This window comes from Toxorhynchites rutilus, chromosome 2 (genome assembly GCF_029784135.1).
Source record: "Toxorhynchites rutilus septentrionalis strain SRP chromosome 2, ASM2978413v1, whole genome shotgun sequence".
Taxonomy (NCBI): Eukaryota; Metazoa; Arthropoda; class Insecta; order Diptera; family Culicidae; genus Toxorhynchites; species Toxorhynchites rutilus.
The window spans coordinates 274,371,202-274,377,375 of NC_073745.1; the positions used below are offsets into that span (position 1 = coordinate 274,371,202).

Here is a 6,174-nt window from a genome sequence, read left to right on the forward strand (position 1 = left end):
TGTCTGCAAGTACATACACCCAGCTTGGCGAAGAGTCCTGCCCTGAACGAGTTGATACATCTCTTCATCCAAATTAACGCAATACGCAATAGGAGAGAGATAACCACAATCATCAACTGCCGCTAAGTCTCATTAGCAACAGTGAGATCGATCGGAGAGAGATAAAAATCCTCGGCTTATCTCAATGAGAAAACATCGCAAAATCCCAATCGAAGGTCCTGCAGAACTCGTATCGAACAATAGAGTTGAGTTGATACAGCACCGCCAAATCAACCACACGGAACTCAGGACCCAGGCTCACCAAACAAGTTTATTCCTTTATTTTTTAATTGTTCTTCATTATAAATTTGTACTTAATGTTAAATGTAAAATTGAATGTTAATTGTAAAAATAAATAGTTTGTGAATCATACGTAATATTGTGAATGTAATAAAAAGTGTGTGAATCTGTAAAACGCGGAAAAGTCCGGTTTTCAATCCCCATCTATGTGAGGGAGACGCCACCAGAATATCGAACGAAGGACCCACAACACCCCCACATTGATCAATAATGCCATCAAACGAACGAAAGCCGTTGAAATAATAAATTGTCGGATGTTCAAGTTTCAATTAATGTTCGCATATTTATGTAAACTCTTCCATTGCAAAAAGTTGCAAACGGACGATCATCCTTTATCATTTTTGTGATCATTTATTAAGTAAATGCTTAGAAAAATGATGAAGGATGAGCTCAATTCGCAACGTTGTGGTATGAAAGAGATTCCATGAATATGCGAACACCAGTTGGAACAAAAGGTCTCAGGCATGAGGTTAGATATCGGTACAGGAAAACAATCTGAAAATACACATTCTAAAAAAGTCACAGGAGGGTTGTGTCCGAGACACGACCGCATAGTTGACGTAGGATTCCGTTAGGCTATCTGTTGATTTTGGATATGTTTGAAGCATTACATCGTTAAACTCTTTGATAATGATTTCTTCTTCTTCTTCTTCTTCTTCTTATATGGCACTAACGTTCCTAGAGGAACTCCGCCGTCTCAACGTAGTATTACTTGCGTCATTTTCATTAGTACTTAGTTGAGATTTCTATGCCAAATAACACGCCTTGAATGCATTCTGAGTGGCAAGCTCTAGAATACGCGTGACCACAGTGCAAGTCAGAGGAAATTTCTTTGAAGAAAAATTTCCCCGACCAGAACGGGAATCGAACCCGAACCCCCGGCATGTTAGGTTTGACGCTAACCACTCGGCCACGGGAGCACGATTTGGTGGCCCTGAAAAGGACCTTTTTGTTTGGTTGTTTACTCCACCAGTGTTTATCGAGTGATGATGACAGAAGGGTGGTAAACAGCCGTTGGATGGTGCGTATCCGATAAAAGATACCGAAGTGAAACGAGATATGATGAAAACCGCACTCTGTGATCCTAGATGAAATGTCTCCTGTGATATGTATGAATGAAATAAAGAAAAAAAACTCACCAAAGTAATATAAGATAATTACCAATACCGAACACAATTATCAATTTTTCTCATTAGTGAAAACATGTTACATATTTGAAATGGAAAAGGTGATTTTCTTTCATAATTTTTACTTTATGAGCGTTTATTCAACACAATGCGAATTTTAATTGGATTAACAACACCTAATACTATATGTAGACAATATGGAAAATCACTTTTTTAATATTTCTTCACTTTTCCAATTTTTCACGCCGTATAAACTTTCCTTGGATGAAGATGAACACAATAAAACAAACAACTTAAACCAAACGACCTGTTCCCGAGCGGGAACACACCTTGGTTTTTATTTATGAAAATTGTATATAAATCTTTTCATATTTGAAGTCATTTTTAACACAACTGCTGCTATATACAATTTTACACTTACACTTGTGCAAAATTTTTCACAATACACAATCGATTTTATTTTAAATTTTATTTGCTAGAATTAATCGTATCACTCACCTTAATCGCAATACAAAAATGCCTCCGACTTGCATATATCTGCCATGCCGTTTTCCCCCAGACAGCTTGGTTTTGATGTCTTTGTTAGGGAATACATTTCGGTAAGAACAAAAGCTCCCCCTATGTCGCCGCACGGATCATGCCTTTAGAGCGTGATTCATGGCGAGAACGATAGAGCGGATGCTTAGATCGCGCTCTATCCTAAATACACAGAATTGCTTGCGCAGTGGCTTTATCGTAACTAATGAGGTTTTTCCGAAGTGCGATTATTGCTAGCTGAAAACCTAAATATCATAAAACTCCTCCGGCCAGCGATAACCCGCCGGGAAGGAGAACAAAACAAAAATAAGCAAAACGACGTAATGTGTTTACGATCAGAGCCTATCTCCGATCGTAAATACCGAAGGACGGGAGAAATCCCAAAAAGAGAGCACTATGGGTGCTATAAACGGAGCCTATCTCCGAGCTAGGACAATAAGTAATAAAACGGAGAGGAAAAGATAACACGCCTGCGAGCGTGTTAATAATCATCCCTCGTTCGCCCGTCTGGCTTAGAATAAATAATTGTAATTTTCTCTCTCTTATGCTACGCCCTTCTGGGGTAGATAAGAAGGCAATGTCTGTATATAAGAGAAAACTTGAACAGAATAAACGCACTCTCAACTGGACACTCTCAACCATACCACGGACGTAGGAGCGTCGTGGCGAAGTACCGAACCCCTCTTTTTTTGTCATAAACGTATCACAACCCTGGACATCGCCCGAGCATCCTGGACACCATCGGGAGCACCCTGGACATCATCGCCGGCAGATCCCAGCGCAACAAGCGCTGGTAAGTATTGAACACCCCTCCTCCAAAGATCCGAAATTCCAACCACCCTTCCTCTCCCTTTTCCTTCCCTTGGCTCCGCCCGGCCAAACTCCCAAGTGACGCGGTACTACCGGATCGCACCAGTAGGCGCATACTCGTTATGCGCTCTACGTGATCTGGCCTACCACATAGCGTCCAGTAAAGGGCTTTCCCTTCGTGTCATCAGCACGATCTCGAACTGCAGCCACATTTGGTGGCTCCAGAGAGGATCTTTCCTCCAGCGTAATCAGCACGATACCCTGCAGCCACATTTGGTGGCTCCAGAGAGGATCTTTCCTCCAGCGTAATCAGCACGATACCCTGCAGCCACATTGGTGGCTCCAGAGAGGAGTCTTTTCCTAAAGACACTGTACGAACTCACAACACGCTCGGTTGAGTTGAGAATCCTGTTAAATTGATTTGCGCCCGTCGTTGAACGGAGAGGTTCGGTCTTGTAAAGACGAACAAGGTGAGGTTGTCTGTGGACATCACCATTTAGCCAAGAGGCAAATTGCGCATTTCAAGAAACAGAAATTAGGTCCTGAAAGACGGACAAATTAGGCCGTAGAAATCGGCATCTTGTTGAAACAAGTCCAGCTTTATAAACAGACCGATCGCCAGTCAGGCATAGTTGGACGAAGGCAACCAGGCGCCTCGTCAACATCAACTGTAATCCGGTCACGAGGGCCGGAAGACGAATATTGTGCAACGTTTGAAATCAGCGTAGGCAACAAGGCGCCACGCTTGGTTTAAGACAAGGCGAAGGCAACCAGGCGCCTCGCCACTTGCGCATCATAAGACAGTTTAAACATCGAGAGACGGCAACCAGGCGCCTCACAAACAAAATGACATCAAGCTTCACGAAATCATCACGCCCATGCTGTGAGGCATGTGGCAAGAAAATTGAACCAGACAATCTGGTTCAATGCAGAAAGTGCAAAAGGAATTATCATTATTCCTGTGCGGGTCATACACCCACCGAAGAAGAAACCTATTTAATATGCTTGCTTTGTTCCCCTACCAAAACAAACGAAAGTGAGGGAAAGGCACAGGCATTAGCAGCACCTCATCCCTCAACTAAAACCAGGGAACAGAAACAAATAGAAGATCTGACGAGTCTAGTTACACAACTAACAGAGATGCATGTTAGCGAACGCAACAACATGCTAAATCTAAGAGGCGAAATAGCAACATTGCAGGCTTCATTCAACACTTTAGTCGTGGGTACGACGACAATAGCAACACAGCAACAAACAGAATTACCATGCTCTCCGGCACAAGCGCAGTCAACTGAACCCCTAATCAATATCTCCGGGCAACAACGTGACCGAGCAACGATTCAAACACCACTACCAATGAGATCCGGTCCATCAATTGACTGGGAGCAGAGTGCAATGATGCCAGCTCCACAGCATGGAGATTTTACGATTCTAATGAAGAGGCAAGCTTTGACTCCCTTGCCAAAATTCAGCGGGTCGCCCAAAGATTGGGCTAAATTCAAAAGGATCTACGAAGTCAGCACGAGAGAATGTGCGTTTTCCAATCATGAAAATCTCTCCAGACTTGAAGCTGCCCTTGAAGGACGCGCAGCTAGAAGCGTGCAGCAACTATTTATAAACTCGGAAAATGTTCCGAGTATAATAGAGAGACTAGAGGAAAATTTCGGAAACCCTAAATTCATATATGAGGAACTACTGCACGATCTACAGAAGCTTAAAAGAGAAAGTAGATCAATAATAATCGAAATGTCAGATGCTTTAGAAAATATGGTGGCAAACATGACGATCATAAATCAAAGAGGTTACCTACTAGATGCGAGGTTAATAGAAGACCTAGTTAAGAGACTACCTTATAACCTGCAAATAGAATGGACACGCCATAGAACGACGACTGGTGATGCCCCATCTTTAGAAGAAATGAGTAACTGGCTGAAACCTCACGCCAAAATAATGAGGAATATGGCTTCTCCTCTACCTTCTACAGTTAGAAGCCAGATACATGTCCATCAAGAGATGCCACGCATGAAATGTCCGGTTTGCTCGAATAACCATAAAATCTTCGATTGCACGGAATTTAAGAACTCCAACATCCAAAAAAGATGTCGATTGGCAGTACAATGTAAAATATGTTTCGGATGTCTAGGCACCGGACATATGGTTAAAGATTGCAGACGATCTAGGAGGTGCGGCTTGAGTGGATGTAACAAGCACCACCACAGAATGTTACACTCGAATCCAGACATGGAACCAACACCTCGTAATACGTCCGCTACAGTTCCGCTTGAAGCCAACTGCAATATTCACAAGTCCTCAGCAAACGAGATATACTACCAGGTGATTCCAGTAACACTTCAACACGGAAGGCATTCAGTCGATACATATGCCTTCCTAGACACAGGGTCTTCCCTGACATTGCTAGATGAGGAAATGGCAAACTCCTTGGACCTATACGGCAGAGAAGAACCACTACAATTAAAATGGACACAGGACGTGTCTCGAAACGAGCTGAACAGTAGAAAAGTACAAGTTCGCATTCAGGGGTCGTCCAGAAGGTCGTACCGACTTGACGGTGTAAGAACCATTAAAAACTTACAACTTCCGACTCAGACAATGAACTACAAAGCAATGGCTACAAAATATCCGCATTTGGAAAACCTTCCGATCGAAAGCTACGAGCTTGCAAGGCCAACAATTCTCATAGGGCTGAATCAAAGCCATTTGCTTACCGCCATGGAAACAAGAAGGGGAAGTGACAATGACCCAATAGCAGTCCGAAGTAAGCTTGGATGGTTTATTTTCGGTAATGTCAGATCAATTTATCAAAACGATCATGAACTATTGCAACACGATAAAGAACTACGAGATATGATGGCTGCGCACTTCTCAATCGATGAATTTAGCATCAGACAACCAATAAGAGTCAACGACAACCCCTTGCCCTTAGAACCGGTCAACAAGTATACCACCGCGAGTTCTAACAACGTAATGCTGATAACCTCGACCGAAGATAAATCAAAAAAATCAACGCGAAAAAAAAGACGTAGAAATAAGACTACAACAAAAGGCATTTCTAAATCTTGGTTCAACATCTCACGTATATTGAAAATAATGATGTTGTTCGTAATGTCGTTCACGTTGATCAACGCTATATCCATAAAACCCGTTGACAAAGACGGTCTAATGTTCGACCACGAAGGAACGTGCTTATTACATAGAGGCATATGGCAAACGAATATACAAACCAACGTAGTGCCCGATGAAGACATTGAAGTAATTAACTCGATACGGAATAATGTGACAGTAGCGATGAAAGACATGGAGTTTGTCATCGAAGACTCTCTCCTAGAGCAAATTGCAACAT

The 6,174-nt window shown here is 42.5% G+C and overlaps 1 pseudogene; it reads left to right on the forward strand.

Moving 5' to 3' along the window:
- Nucleotides 1-2,179: 2,179 nt before the first annotated feature.
- LOC129772113 (U4 spliceosomal RNA) lies at nucleotides 2,180-2,308 on the forward strand (annotated as a pseudogene).
- Nucleotides 2,309-6,174: the final 3,866 nt, after the last annotated feature.